A 15,953-nucleotide genomic window follows, 5' to 3' on the forward strand; every position below is an offset into this window, starting at 1 on the left:
TTGTTTTGTAAAGTGGTATCAACTGTAGATTTCTGAATTTCAAGTCTATTTTATAGTAATTTATTTTGTTTCTTACCTGGATGGAGTTCTGCTATTCAGAAACTTATTATGCAAAATAATATAAACCATATATTCAGTATTATTTCCAATTTTGTTCTTCATTTACAGAAGTAACAAAATGTTTGTATTTTTATTCAACTGTTCATCTTGCATCTATTTTAAATTTTTACTGTTCAAAGCTGAAAACATCATGCATTCTCACATTAAGGTAATCTATATCAACTATGTGTAAAGTATGAATGTTTTAATAAATTTGAAACAAGGAACCAGAGAACTGTACTGCACATTAGGATATTTTACATTTGTTCAGGTTTCAACAACAATAAGGTATCAGAAACAAAAGGAAAAATATCAAATGGTGGTCATGGTTTAGTCATTAGTGTTCACTTCTATGAACACCAATAACCAACATAACAACAGGAGCTTGAGAAGAGAACCAAGTAGATTCCAGCTTTAAAATATTAAACTAAACAACTTGAACTTGTGGCATAGTCTCTTAAGACATGTAAGTGAAACTCGGTGAGGAAGGTCTCTGTGGGAAGAAGGAGCAGCTCTATTCTGCATTGCAGGGGTGTCCTGCAAAGTTCCTGTTGTGCTCTGGCTCCTTCCCCTGTGAACTGTGAATTACCCACTGACTCCACATCTCTGCTCACAACCTGCACAGGAGAGTCCCTGCATCCATGACACAAACACAAGCACAAACAGCATGCAACAGTATTGTGTCCAGTAACTCATGTTTAAAGAACATTAGGGGCATGAGAAGAAAACCCTGAATCAGTAAGCTCAAAGAAGTTTCAGATAAGAATGCTTGTAATGGAGTGTTTCCCTTGTTTCTTTCTTTTTTTCTCTTTTTTTTTTTTTTTTAATAGTATCTAAAGGTAGAAAAGATGAAACATACATGCATAACATACACTGAATCAATTTTAACTGAACACCCTTGCAAAGACAGCAGCAATTATTTTGCTATATTGCATAAAACAGTGCTTACAATGGGTTTGAAATCTTTTTCAAAAGTGTTTAAGATCTGATAATAAAGATCTGTTTATAAAGTAATGATGGAAGCTTACTCTCCTACTCTCCTTACTCTAAGTAAAATCCATGTGGCTGTGGAAAAACCATGCAGCTGACAGCACTCAATAGCTTGGATCTATGCTTCTTCATGCATCATCAAAGGTACTTCTCAACAGTGAACCAGTTTGTCATGAACAAATGCCCTGAAAGCAAACTTATGGCTATCTATTACTACAGCCGTCATTTGGCTTACAGAATTTTCACTGTGTATAGCTAAAATTAAGAAGTCTCTTTCATTTTCACATACTAGTTTTTAGATTGCTGTATTAACAGATATAAAATGAAAGTTAATAACTGAAAATAAACATTATGTTGCACAGATACTGGAACAATTTTGATGAGATAAACCAGGAGTAACTGAACTAAAACAGGTTACAACATTTAACAATACTGTATGTAGAGAATGACCTACTTTTTGGAAGCACTGATATTACTTATCTGTTTGCATCTGGTTTATGCAAATCTGTGTGACTCAGACTATGAAAATAACAGAATTAAATACCGATAGTGTCATATCCACTAGTGATACTTCGGGAGATGATCATTCACAGGACTTAAGTTCGGTCTAACTACACTGAGAGAATACCTATTCCATCAACAGAAACTGTGGAGCACCATTTTCAGAGAACAGCCATACACTCAACACCAGTTGAAACAATAGTCAAAGGAGATTAAAATCTGATATATATAATTAACCTCACCTACTTTACTGAATATCTGGGATAACAATAAAGTACATTAGTATAGCAAAAGTACACAAGGCTTTCTGAACAAGATTTTAGTATTTCTTTCTTCAGCCAAGTATATTTCTACCTTTATCCACGCCATTTTATTTAAAAAATACCCAGAGCATAAAATCAGTTAATCTAGAAACTGTTGGCCTATTCCCATAAGTAGCACTAACAAAGGAGTTTCCTGATTAAGGAACCATTAATTCTTCTTTTAGAGGAACAGGAAAATAAATTTGGAAGTAGAACCAAATGGTGAGTTTAAGGAACACCTACAATAATTTATTTGCTATGTAATGGGAAGTCATTTAATGCCACATTGAACTCAATAAAATATCTTGTATTTGAATGGTGCTTGATAATACTTCACCTCTACACAGGCATCCTTGGTCTGACAATTAGTTCTTGTGCCTACAGGATGAGACAGATGGGCTAAACAGTTTTGCTCACATCTCCACATGAACAGGAGATATGGCTACACAAAATCCCCTCCACATGTGCAGATTTCTTATAGAGGGGGAAAAAAAAAAAAATCCACACACAAAGACAGCTTCATGACAAAATTCACAACATGGGAGTTCCACAGCTGCTTTGAACAAAGTAAGCATAGGCTGCTGCTGAAAAGGTAGTTTAACCTAGCTCACCGCCTTGCACATATTTATGCAATGCCATTTATGTCAACATAAAGCATTATGTAGCCATGTAAGGAGCCAGATCATTAAATTCATCTAGGTGGAAACTTACCCAACACAGAAAAGTTATATCATCTCAAAGCAACAGTGAAATCACAGTGAAGATGGATAGCTCAGCATGCCAGGAAATACCTGACAGCTCACTCATCAGAAAGACATTCACCTTTGCCATTCTAGATGATTCAGCCCATTGTGGGGCAGGAAAGCATGAGATCAGTGTAAGGAAGGTTGTAATAATGGACAACAGCATATGTGGAAGCAAAGGCAGAAATATGTTAGTGGTTGCTTCACTTAGATGTCTCAAGTAGAAAATGTGGACACATATCTTCCAATCACTTGCAAGAAAACTCCTTTTTGAAAAGTATGTGATAAATTTTCAGTTCCTGACTTCCCAATCTTCATAGGCAAAACACATGTGAGCAGCTACTCTTAATACATACTCATTTAAATTATGTCTAATATAAATCACAGAATCATTTAAATTGGAAAGGACCTCCTGAGATCATCCAAGATCATCCAGTCTAATCACCCTGCTAAAGCAGGGTCACCTAGACTGGGTTGTCTAGGACCATGTCCAGCTGGCTTCTGAATATCTCCAAGGATGGAAACCCCATAAATTAGGCAACCTATGCCAGTGTTTGATGACCTTTGCAGGACAAAAGTGTTTTCTTGTGTTCAGACAGAATTCCATGTGTTTCAATTTGTGCCCATTACCTCTTCTCCTCTCACTGGGCTCTGCTGAGAAGTTTTACAAATATAAACATAATTCAGAGACTAAGGAAATATATGGGGACTAGAGATAGTAATTTTAAAACTACCTTTGAAATCACAGGAAACTGTTATGAAAGTCTGATTTGTACAGAAACTAAAAGATGCACAAAACTAAAGAGCATATGGATGCGAGACACGCAATTTTCCTTTCTCTCTTCTTGTATAGCAACATGATTATCTTTCAGAGTTTGGCCTTTAAGAACAATATCAATTTTAATAAAGCCTTCTAGAAACACTGACTATTTTGAAGTAGCTAAGAAACAAAACAAATTATCTTCTAGACTGTATCTAAAATTCTATTATCATCCTATAGAGTCACGCATCAAGATCCTGATCAATAAAGCACTTTTAGAGTACCTGCTTAAATAACTAAATTCCTGAGTTGTTCTATTGAAGTCAATGGGATTACTCACATTCTTTAAGTTAAGCATAAGAGAAAGCACTTTATCTCATCGTCTCTACATTCATAATCAACTTCTATTTAACCACAGAAAAACTACCATCTATTTCAACAGTGCTGGAAGCTGCCTTAAGAATTGAACCTAGAAAAACCTACAGGCTTCCCTATACATACCACTGCATTTTGGTTACGTGTGATTTTTGGATGTCTAAATACCTTCCTCATAAAATAGCATGGCTACACATCTTTTTCCTTCTTTTATTTTCTACATTGAATCCTCCCTGATGTCAGTGAAAGCTACTAAAGAAAAATGGGCAAAAATTGCCAATACACAAACATATTTGCAATCCACATTTATTTACATTAAAAACAGTTGATCTAGTGGCCCAGAATTTCACATGATAAAAAAGTCCTTTTGAATATTATGAGAGGAATTTTAACTCACTTTTTGCAGAAACTCAGAGAGCATCCATTCTGAGATTACGATTTCTAAATTTAAGTGTTGCTCTGTACTTAACCTACACAGGTAAGGAAGATGTACTCAGTGTGTTCAATGGAGCCTAAGAAGGGATTCAGCTGTCCAGCCACTCTAAGCCATACCATTCCAACGCCTAACAACCCGTTCGGTAAAGAAATGCTTCCTAATATCTAGTCTAAACCTTCCCTGGTGCAACTTGAGGCCATTACCTCTTGTCCTATTGATTGTTACTTGGTTAAAGACACTCATCCCCAGCTCTCTGCAACCTCCTTTCAGGTAGCAGTAGAGGACAATGAGGTCTCCCCTCAGCCTCCTCTTCTCCAGACTAAACAACCCCAGTTCCCTCAGCTGCTCCTCGTACAACATGTGCTCCAGACCTTTCACCACCTTCGTTGACCTTCTCTGGACACGCTCGAGTAATTCAATGTCCTTTTTGTAGTGAGGGGCCCAAAACTGAACACAGTAATCGAGGTGCGGCCTCACCAGTGCCGAGTACGGGGGTAAGATCCCTTCCCTGTCCCTGCTGGCCACGCTATTTCTGATACAAGCCAGGATACCATTGGCCTTCTTGGCCACCTGGGCACACTGCTGGCTCATGCTCAGCTGGCTGTCAATCAACACCCCCATGTTCCTCTCTGACTGGCAGCTCTCCAGCCACTCCTCCCCAAGCCCGTAGCGCTGCTGGGGGCTATTGTGACCCAAGTGCAGCACCCAGCATTTGGCCTTACTGAAACTCTGACAGTTGGCCTTAACCCATCACTCCAGCCTGTCCAGATCTCTCTGCAGAGCCTCCCTACCCTCAAGCGGATCAACACTCCCAAACAACTTGGTGTCGTCTGCAAACTTACTGAGGGTGCACTCGATCCCCTCATCTAGATCATCAATAAAGATATTAAACAGGAGTGGCCCCAAAACCGAGCCCTGGGGGACACCGCTTGTGACCGGCCGCCAACTGGATTTAACTCCATTCACCACAACTCTTTGGGCCCGGCCATCCAGACAGTTTTTTACCCAGCGAAGCGTGTGCCCATCCAAGACACGAGCAGCCAGTTTTGCCAGGAGAATGCTGTGGGAAACGGTGTCAAAGGCCTTACTGAAGTCAAGGTAAACAACATCCACAGCCTTTCCCTCATCCAATAAGCAGATCGCCCTGCTGTAGAAGGAGATCAGGTTTGTCAAGCAGGACCTGCCTTTCATAAACCCATGCTGACTGGGCGTGATCATGTGGTTGTCCCGCATGTGTTGTGTGATGGTACTCAGGATGAGCTGCTCCATCAGCTTCCCGGGCACCGAAGTCAAGCTGACAGGCCTGTAATTTCCCGGATGATCCTTCCAAACTTTCTTACATATGGGCACCACATGGGTTAATTTCCAATCTGTCGGGACCTCCCTGGTCAGCCAGGACTGCTGGTAAATGATGGAAAGTGGCTTGGCGGGCACCCCAGCCAGCTCCTTCAGCACCCTTGGGGGTATCCCGTCTGGTCCCATAGACTTGTGTATGATGCAGTAGGTCACTGACTATCTCCTCCTGGATTGTGGGGAGAACGTTCTCCCAGTCTCTCTCTTCTGGCTGAGGAGGCTGGATTCCCTCAGTACAACTAGTTTTGTTATTAAAGACTGAGGCAAAGAAGGCATTAAGCACCTCAGCCTTTTCCTCATCACTCGTTGCCATGTTTCCTCCTGTGTCTAGCAGGGGATGGAGGCTCTCCCTCGTCTGTCTTTTGCTGCTGAAGTACTTACAGAAACATTTCTTGTTGTCCTTGATTGCTGAAACCAGATTAATTTCCATCTGGGCTTTAGATCTCCTGATTTCCACTCTGCATAGCCTCACAGCATCTTTGTAGTCATTGTGAGTGGCTAGCCCCTTCTTCCAAAGGCCGTTAACTCTCCTTTTCTCCCTGAGTTGCAGCCAAAGCTCCCTGTTCAGCCAGGGTGGTCTTCTCTGTCACCAGCTTCTCTTACAGCACCTTGAGACTGCCTGCTCCTGAGCCATTAACACTTCCTTCTTAAAGAGTGTCCAGCCTTCCTGGACCCCTATACCCTTCAGGACCGTCTCCCAAGGGATCCTGTCAAGCAGGTGCCTAAACAAGACAAAGTCAGCCCTTTGGAAGTCCAGGATGGCAGTTCTGCTGCCCCCTCTCCCGGCCTTTCTCAGAATAGAGAACTCTATTACTTCGTGATTGCTGTGCCCTAGTTGGCCTCTAACTGCCACATCATCCAGCAGTCCTTCTCTGTTCACAAAGAGGAGGTCCAGCAGGGCACCTTCTCTGGTCGGTTCACTCACCAGCTGTGTCAGGAAGTTATCTGCCACACATTCCAGGAATCTCTGGGACTGATCCCACTCTGCTACGTTGTATTTCCAGCAGATGTCTGGGAAGTTAAAGTCTCCCACAAGAATAAGGGCAAGTGATTGTGAGATTTCTCCTAAGTGCCTATAGAATATTTCATCCCCCTCTCTGTTCTGGTTAGGTGGCCTATAGTAGACTCCCACTATGACATCTGCCCTGTTGGCCTTTCCCCTGATTCTAACGCAAAGACAGTCCACCCTGTCTTCACTATACTTGTGCTGGAAGCAATCATAACAGTCCCTAACATACAGCGCCACCGCACCGCCTCTCCTTCCTTGTCTATCCCTTCTAAAGAGCTTGTAGCCATCAATTGGCGCACTCCAGTCATGGGAGACATCCCACCATGTTTCTGTGAGAGCCACCACATCATAATTTTCCTGTTGCATCATGGCTTCAAGCTCCTCCTGTTTGTTACCCATGCTGTGTGCATCGGTATAGCTGCACTTCAGATGGGCTGATGTCCCCAGAACCCTTTCGCATTTAGAGATCCTAATTCCAGCCTGACCTTTCACAGGTGTTACCATGGTTACTGATCCATCAATATCCTTTGCATCTTTGTTGTGCTGCATGTCTCTATCCCTTGCCTCCACCAAGATGGCAGGGTGAGGGTCGTTGCTGGTACACCATCTCACAAACTGTGGTAATCTTCCCTGGGGCTTATGCCTGGGAGTTCCAGTTTTGTCCCCTTCCCCCTTCAAATCTAGTTTAAAGCTCTCTCAATGAGCCCAGCTAACTCCTGCCCCAAGATCCTCTTCCCCCTCTGGGACAGGTGCATCTCATCTGATACCATAAGGTCTGGCGTCCTGTATACTAATCCGTGATTGAAAAATCCAAAGCCCTGAGGGTAACACCAGTCTTGGAGCCACAAGTTCATCTGTTGAGTTCTCCTGTAATCTTCCTCATCCATCCCTGCAACTGAAGGGATGGAGGAGAACACTGTTTGTGCCCCCGACCTCTTAACCAGTTTCCCTAAGGACCTGAAATCTTTCTTCATTGCTTTAGGACTTCTCCTGGTAATGTCATCGCTACCCACCTGAAAAACCAAGAGAGGGTAGCAGTCCTTGGGTCTCACTAGAGCGGGGAGTTTTACCATGAGGTCCTTCACCCGGGCCCCAGGGAGGCAGCAGACTTCCCTATGAAGTGGGTCCTGTCTGCATATTGGGCCTTGGACACCCCTCAGAATGGAGTCACCCACTACAATGACTCTTCTGGGATTCTTCTTAGAATTGTTTTAATACATGGTCTAGGACGACCCAGCCTTGGTGGACCTTGGTCTTCCTCCTTGTTTGTCTCATTTTCTTCATCCTTCTCTGCTTCATTCAGAAGTTCCAGGGCCCCAAATCTATTGTAAAGGGACACCATGGAAGGTGAGGGAGGTCAGGAGGGGATTTTCCTGCCTCCCTGAGCAGGGACCTCTTTCCAGTCTCCCTCATCTCTTAGGTCCCCTCCTTCTGCCTGGTAGCAAGAGGGTGAGGGATCACCTGCCTCTTTTGGAGCCTCCATTTGCTCCTGTTGCTTTAGGGGTACTAGGGTGTTACTCCACCAATCAATTTCCCTTTCACACTCCCTAATGCTTCTTAATCTTTCAACCTCTCCTTTGAGCTCAGCCACCAGGCTGAGCAGGTCATCCAGCTGATCACAGCGCACACAGGTGTTGTCACTGCTGCCCTCTGGCATGACTGACACGCTCAGGCACTCCTTGCAGCCTCGGACCTGGACTGCTGCATGTTTACATGGCAGCTCTGTCTGGGTCGATACGCATCTCTCATGATCCGCAGCCTGCTCTGCTGTACCACAGAATTTGAGCAGAGATACAGAAAGTGCCAAGATTGATTCTTCCTGCAAGGCCAGGCCAGAATGTGAAAATAAAGACAGGGCTAAGCAGATTAGATGTATTAAGTGATATGACTAAAATCCTAATTATGAGAAGAGCTGGCACAGATATAAAGCTGATTTTATTTGATGGAGGAAAAAAGTTAACTTTTTTTAAAATCCTTGTCGAGGGAAAACATACATGACAGGATGGGGGAAGGTGAGGATATATAACTGCAGATCACAGTTTTGGATCCGTTTGTGCATGCTTGCTCAAAATCAGCACCTGCTTAGTCTGCTTTCACTGGGAATTGTGGAACCCTGTCTCTCAGTAAGAAACTGCAAACTAACAAACTAGACCTGGCTGTACAACGAAAGAGTACCAAACATATATACACATCATTATAATTCTAGAAAAAGCATTTGCGTTTCTTCTTTTCTAGGAGAAAGCCTGAGAGCTTATATAAATGTGAATGAGTGTATTTTAAGGTCACATTGAAATGCTGAATTATTGTTTAAGAAACTTGGTTCTTCTCCATTGTGCACATAATCCTTACGCACATTAAAGACCGTACATAAAGTTACATATACAGTTCAAGATAAAGCAGTCTGGTTCTTTTTTTGACTAACATTCTTACCTTCTCTTCTTTGAGTTTTATGTTATTTCAGATTGCAGTTAGTACAAGATAAACAATAAGAGGTCACTGACTTCAGTGCTATACCACTGAAATGTAATTGCCTGCCACAATAAAGTCCTAATGAGCACAACTATTGTCAATGGGAGGTTGCCTTGGCAACAAAGTTATACCAGAAGATAATTATCCAAGTGGTGGAAGGTGACACAGTCAGTTGCCTGACAAAGGTTCGAAAAGTATAAAAACTTTTCAATTGCTCAAGTTGAAGAGAAGCTTTCTATATCAGGAGTCTACTGACATAAGGGAAAATACTGACGTGCTGAACATGAAAGGATCTGGAAACTTCCAAAGAAATGCAGAGACAGAATAAGGACGTTTTGTTTAAACAAGAACACGTTTACATTGCCAGTCTTGCAAGCAAAAGTCCTTGTCTCATGTGTTCCCATTTTCCTATGGTGCCCAAGAACTATATTTGATTTAAATCATACTTTTAAAGAAAACAATGCCTAAAGGTGTTCTTGAATTGTAGTGCAAGTGGGTGAGATCAAGGCTGAGTTCAGTAGACAGCAGGACAGTGAATTCCAGCTTTCAGGTAGGAAGCTAAAAAAAAAAAATCCCCAAGAAAAAACAAGAGCTGGAAGAATCAAAGGAGAGGCATGACCTGAGTACAGGCTCCAGAGGCTGCTGATGCTTTTTAATCCAGGAGCTGGTTTCTCTGATGGTATATGGCAAGTGGACAAGAAGAAGAATCACTATCAAGTCACACAGCATTTTTACCTTTCCTAAGAAAAATGAACTTTCACATTTGCATTTTATGTGTGGACAGGAAAGGTTATATCCCACTACGTTTGTCTCCCCTACTTCAGAAACATTTGACCCGCTGGCCAGTTTCAATCAAATTGACAAATGCCTAGAAATCTTGAAGACATGATCCTACCCACATGTTAGTAATTGGATATTAAATATTCAGATGTCCACACACTTTTAACAAGGTCACTAAGCAAGACTGTAAAATTAAGTTGTTGTCAAACAAGAAAGAAAGTGTTCATGAATTAAAAGGACAAAAATAATAGAATAGTATCTGTGTTGCTCACTAAATTACTAAGCGGTCTTGAAAAATAATAGTTTGCTAGAGATGTAAAATTTTTCAGGATAGCTTTTACTGGTAAAAAATAAAGCTGTCTGCATAAAATTGCAGAAAGCTGTCGTGTCACTGAATAATAAAATGGCAAATGAAATTCAGTCTGCATACATGCACAGAGGGAAAAACACGGCAAAGAATACACACACCTGATGTTGTCCTTGACATTAACCACTAAGACAGAGAAGCTGGACTAACTATGAACCTGAAAGCACTCATATTCAACAGGAGAAAAGGCATGAGAGACTATAAATACAGAAATAAAGAAAGAAATAGAAAACAACTTAACCTTCTCTATGAATCTATGGTGTGCTCATCTCCTGAAGTTTTCATTTAGTATATGACAGAAATAAAATTTATAGTAAAACTATAAAGACCACAGAGAAGAAAGAGAAGCACAAAAAGTGGATGAAATGGCTTCTGTAAGTACCGATATTTTCTGCTTGGAAAAGGAGTGATTGCATACAGAGACAGAAAACAGTTTTGAAACAGGTGATGGGGAAAAAGTGAATAAAGAATGATTTGACACCATTTCTCATAATCAAAGAAATAAGTGGAAGTGAATTCAAAAAAAATCTTTTGTTAAATCAAAGGAGGATAATTTTTTTTTCACACTGCATAAAGAAATTGCAAAAAATCACTGTCATGGGATGTTTTAAACATTATATTTTAAAACAATTAGATACATACCTAATAATACTCAATGGGCATTTAAAAAACATTTATAACAGATAGAGATATAATAAAGCTTCTGAGTAGCAGAAGATGGGAGGGTATATACCTTCCCCACTCTTTCGCTCTCACTCTAAATGTTTGTTGTTGTCCACTTAACCTAATCTGGTTCAAGGATATTTATAGCCCAAACCATGCTTCGTATAAAAAAAGACCAGACCATTGGGACAGTGAGAGGTCTTATGCTTATGCTGAAGAAAAGAATGAGAACAATTGTCTACTTAATATCATGGACTCAATATGGAAAACAGCTGTTAGAATTGCCATAAAAAGAAAAATATTCCTGGCCATGAAAAATTAAATCTACTTTCAGTAGATGTATTTTGAGTCTTTTGCCTCAGGTGGCTTAAGGCTTTGACTGAGACCGGAGTAGTAATAATATCTTTCTTGTATAGATTTTCCGGTGTCTGTTGAGAAATGCACTCCTGTTTCAACTTTAATTGATTTTTTTTTTTTTTAATAAATACAAATCACAAGACAACTCTACTGAAAAACAGATTTAAATCATTCTCATATTCAGGGAATCAAAATCTCTGATTGAGTCTATGTAAAAAATGGAAACACAGGAAAAAACTACAGCTGTGTTTTTGAACATTTCTTAAATTTCAATCACTGATGGCCAGACAAATAACATTATTACATGTAACCCATTTTCCTCCTCTTTTCTCTCTCTCTTATTTTTTTTTTGGTGGGAGGTGATGATGTTACAATTTCCGTAATCAAACTTTTATCATAATATGTCCCTATAGTTGGGCCTCTACTTTTCCATTTGGATAAAGACAAAACCTGTGCTTCTGCAGTTCTTCATGAACTTCAGTAAGATTCTTGAGTCCTCAGCACTTCTGGAAAATGACATTTTTCTTATTAAAATATAACATTAGATGTCTTCTTTCAAACAAAATCTTCTTGATCAAAAGCTAATAATGAGCTACATAAATGATACCAACAAATAAATGGAAAACAAAGATGTCTGTTACCATATCGGTCAATAGTGTATATGAGGTCCAACATGATATACATGTCAATAAAAATTAACACTAAGTCAAAAAGAGGGAAAAAAACTTCAACCCTCCTTGAAGGAAAGGATATAAATCACTGGTCAAGTACATGTGAAGACACATTTACATTTTCCAGAAAAATGAAAAAATGTTTATTTGGAGAAAAGGAAGTCTCTGGGATTAAGAAGAAAGATTAAAATTCAAGGAGGAAGAAATACATTTTTCTGGACCCACCTGCAGGGCTTCAGTAAGAGAGACATAAGCCAGTAGGTTCCACCAGCAATGGGTGCTCTCTATTGAAGTTTGTCTAACGGATGCAACCTGAGAAATGTGCTATCTACCAAGAAAGAAAATCTTCTTAGAAAAAGAAGGCAAATAAGCTGGAAAAGGACAAGCAATCACTCTGATTTAACACCAGAGTTCAAATCACAGCTCTACTCTCTCATCCTCTCTCCCTTGCACTGGCTGTGGTACTCATCAGCCCCCTCACTGGGTTTATCTGCAGAAAACTAACAGATACTGCCAAGAAGCAGGGGGTAACAGGAACTAGGAAAAAGAACTATATTCAGCAGTGAGACAGGAAATCAACTCACCAGTATTGTCAAATTATGTCAGTTTTGTTATTTGATTTTTCCTATACATTTTGTAAATCTTTGTAACTGTTTTGCATTCTACATGGTAGATTATATGCTTTAATTTGCATTTATTTTCCATGGTAAGCCTTAAGATACCTTGGTAACACTAAAGGTTTCCTCACACAAGAATAGGGTCAAGCTGTAAAGTAGGACACCATGGCACTGTAAACCATACCCATCTCACCTGCCTCTTTGTGGTGTATCCAAAGTCTGAGTGTGTGACTCATTTTAACTACATCAGCCTACTGGTGAGCTGGCAATACAGCAGTCAGCTAAGAGGTACTAAACAAAAAGGCTTCCTGGCAGGAGAAAATATTAAGCTGTACACCTGAACTCTAAACATTCACACGGCACTTGCCACCATGTATTTAAAACTGAAAACTAATATACATAGCTGCTACAATTTTTTTCATTTTCTTTTTTTTTTTTTTTTTTTGTTTTCTGAACAAGTTTTTAGCTATGGAACTTGTGTCAAGTGTCTCTTCTACAAATTATGTACTACTACAGAGATACTTACACAGAGAAATCACTGCACAAAAGACAGCACAAAAAGGTAATTTATGTAAGAACATCAGATCATAAGTAAAACACTGTAATGAAAAATACATGCACTCCATTCTACATGAAAAAATAAATAAAATTAAGTACTTATATGCCAATGGAAATTCTTATCCTATTTAAAACAGCAGTCAGTATAACACCATGTTATCTTGTATCAAGACGATTTGATGGGATTCTTAAAGACTTTCTTCCAGCTCCAAACTGCCCAGAAATCAGATGTACTTTTGAATTCAATATTTGTGTGGTTTAAAAACACTGATAGTTAAAAATAAACACTGTTCTGCTTTAAGTATTGGTATACAACCACTGATGTTCAAGACCTGTAATTTCTAGTCAAGGATGAAGAACTTAGAATGGATGCCATCACTGTAATGGCATTGCAATGGCATTGCTTCCTTTCCCACAACAGAGATATACGCAGCTGCACAAACACAGTGGATCTTAAAAGTGTCTCAACGACCGCACACATTTTAAGAAATAAAATAAACCAAAAGAAATATTTGATGCAAACTTCAATAAAATGTCTTAAGCTGAAGCAAGGATACTTTCTGCGGTTTTGATGGTAAACATTTAAAATATTTATCTAGAGTAGAACAGTACAGGTGCTGAGCATGGAGACATCCCCACCGTTTTTAATACAATAAATCTTTTAAGTCAGAGTTAGAAGCCAACAGAAGTCAGTTTCAAATACACAAAGCAATCTTCAAATTAGTGTCAAAACACCCCTCTGGCAAGGAACAAATATAAAACTGACTTGCATTTCATAAGTCCACAGAAATATGTTAAACACATATATCCTGAATAATTCAGCCATCATGCTATCTCATTTTACCAATCCTTTATGCCAAAAAAGATGACAAAATGTAAGATAAAAAGGTAAGAGATATTAGAAAGAAAAAACTGAGATCTTATGCTAGACTATTTTGGTCTGTGGAATCTTTCACACCTGACAAAATCTCTGAACATTCATATTAATCAGTTTTAGAGATTTAAAATTTGAGTGTCTTGGGCGTAACATAACAAGCAATTTCTATTTTGAAAGAATTTACAAGGTATTTACAGCATTTATCTTTACAAAAACCAAACAACAACAATAACAAAGCCCGAATCAAATGAAAAAGTGGGATAATTCACTCTTATTAAAATGCAATTCAGGTTAAAGAATAAACAAAACTGAGTATTTATGGCTAAGAAGCTCTCTCTTACATATACTTTGTAAGCAAGATGCATAAGGTCTTTAATTTTTCTGCTTTACAAAGTTCTGCTCCAGAAGACAGTGACATATTTTAGTGGATTTCAATAGATACAGTTACAGAATACCACAGTATTCACTGAAGTGAAGGATTTGGGAACCTTTCCAAATTTCTCTTCCCCTCGACTCTAACTAGTTCAAGTACAGGTATTTTGGATTATGTTCAATGATTTACTTCACAGATCCTAACAAATGACTGATGAATCCTAAATTGAACTAGACAGAAAATATGACACCTGCCAGAGTACCTCTGCTACTGTACATACTGAAACAGAGGTGGACATCATTTAAGTGTCCAATCCTACTCTCACCGAAGTCAATGGGAGAACTGCAACAAATTTTGAGAGACAGAATGAGGTTCTAACAACTCCAGACAACAAGTTATCTATCACACTAGGAAATATATAACAGCAGACTATTTAAGTGTGCTGTCATTCCTCTGAAAACCCCCTGCTGCAGTTCATGAGAAAATAGGACCTGCTCTGAGAATGACCAATCTGGAATTTAAGATGGAGACAGCACAATATTTATCTTTCCACTGCAAACAGAGGAAAACATGTAGCTCAGCAAGACAAGGCTTTGATGGGGAGAGAGGAGGACAAAGGAGATAAAATGCTTTTTTATGTGAAAACATCATCATCAGGATCCTCTCTTTCAAGAGAGGTCACTGTTTTCTAATCCTTGGGAGGGGAGGGAAGCCACCCACCATCGTCCTGGATTTCTGCAGGAAACATGGGAGCCAGAACGCACCCCTGGTGCAGACATGAAGAAATCCTACTGTCCCGCCTGTCTTCCCATTCCTTCCACATGAAGGAACCTGACTGTCCCACCTAGCCTGACTCTTCTCTGGCCCAACTCCTTTGCTGTTCCAGAATCATGCCACGCACTGGGACTACAGCTGCCTGTAAACAGTGCCTTGCAAGATGCCCCGTCCCTTCCCAAGAGCTGTAACGTAGGTAAGAGTCTGAGCAAAAGCCCTCACATCAGCAGTGCGGGGATGCCCATAGTCCCTCCTGTGGCTAATATTACATTGCAACATGATTAGTTCACCTCTCTGAACTTATACTGCAGTTAAAGGTATTTCTGTTTACAGTAGTTTGAAAGTATTGGGGGGAGGGGGGGGGGAGTCAGTACATGTACATCCTGAGTAACCACTAAAATAGCAGCAGGCATAGGTGTGGAAATCTAAGTAGAATCCTCATGCTTTCTTATTTTCCTGCTTTAGGAGGCAGGAGGTAGCAAAAGCAAGCCTGATAACAGCATAATCAGCCTTTGAGTACAGTGAGAAAAGCATCTATCCAGGGCCTTACATTAGTAGGATTAGTCCTTCCATCTGTATCTGGGAAGCTAAATTTCTCTCAAAAATAAGATCACCTATTATATTTCTGCCTTTACTAATTTTACATCTCCTTCAGATCCAATATCACAGGTCCATCCACAGCTAGAACCTCTGAAAAACCTCTTTACCAATGTATCTCTAAATGACATTTTGACCTATAGCAGGCTTTACAGTTAAAAATATATGAATCAGAAGATAAAACTAACTGAACAAATACCACCTCTAAAGTGTTTTCCATTTCGAAAGCAGCACTGCTAATATAGTTGTAAATGATTAAGTTAAAAATCATATGCAACAGAA

At 39.8% G+C, this 15,953-nt stretch overlaps 1 protein-coding gene across 3 annotated transcripts in view; it reads right to left on the reverse strand.

Annotated features, from left to right (window-relative positions):
- Window positions 1-15,953, reverse strand: part of TBC1D22A (TBC1 domain family member 22A) — a 200,003-nt gene that overhangs the window by 69,989 nt on the left and 114,061 nt on the right. The gene's annotated exons all lie outside the window — the stretch shown is intronic.

Source organism: Strix aluco, chromosome 5 (assembly GCF_031877795.1).
Source record: "Strix aluco isolate bStrAlu1 chromosome 5, bStrAlu1.hap1, whole genome shotgun sequence".
Taxonomy (NCBI): Eukaryota; Metazoa; Chordata; class Aves; order Strigiformes; family Strigidae; genus Strix; species Strix aluco.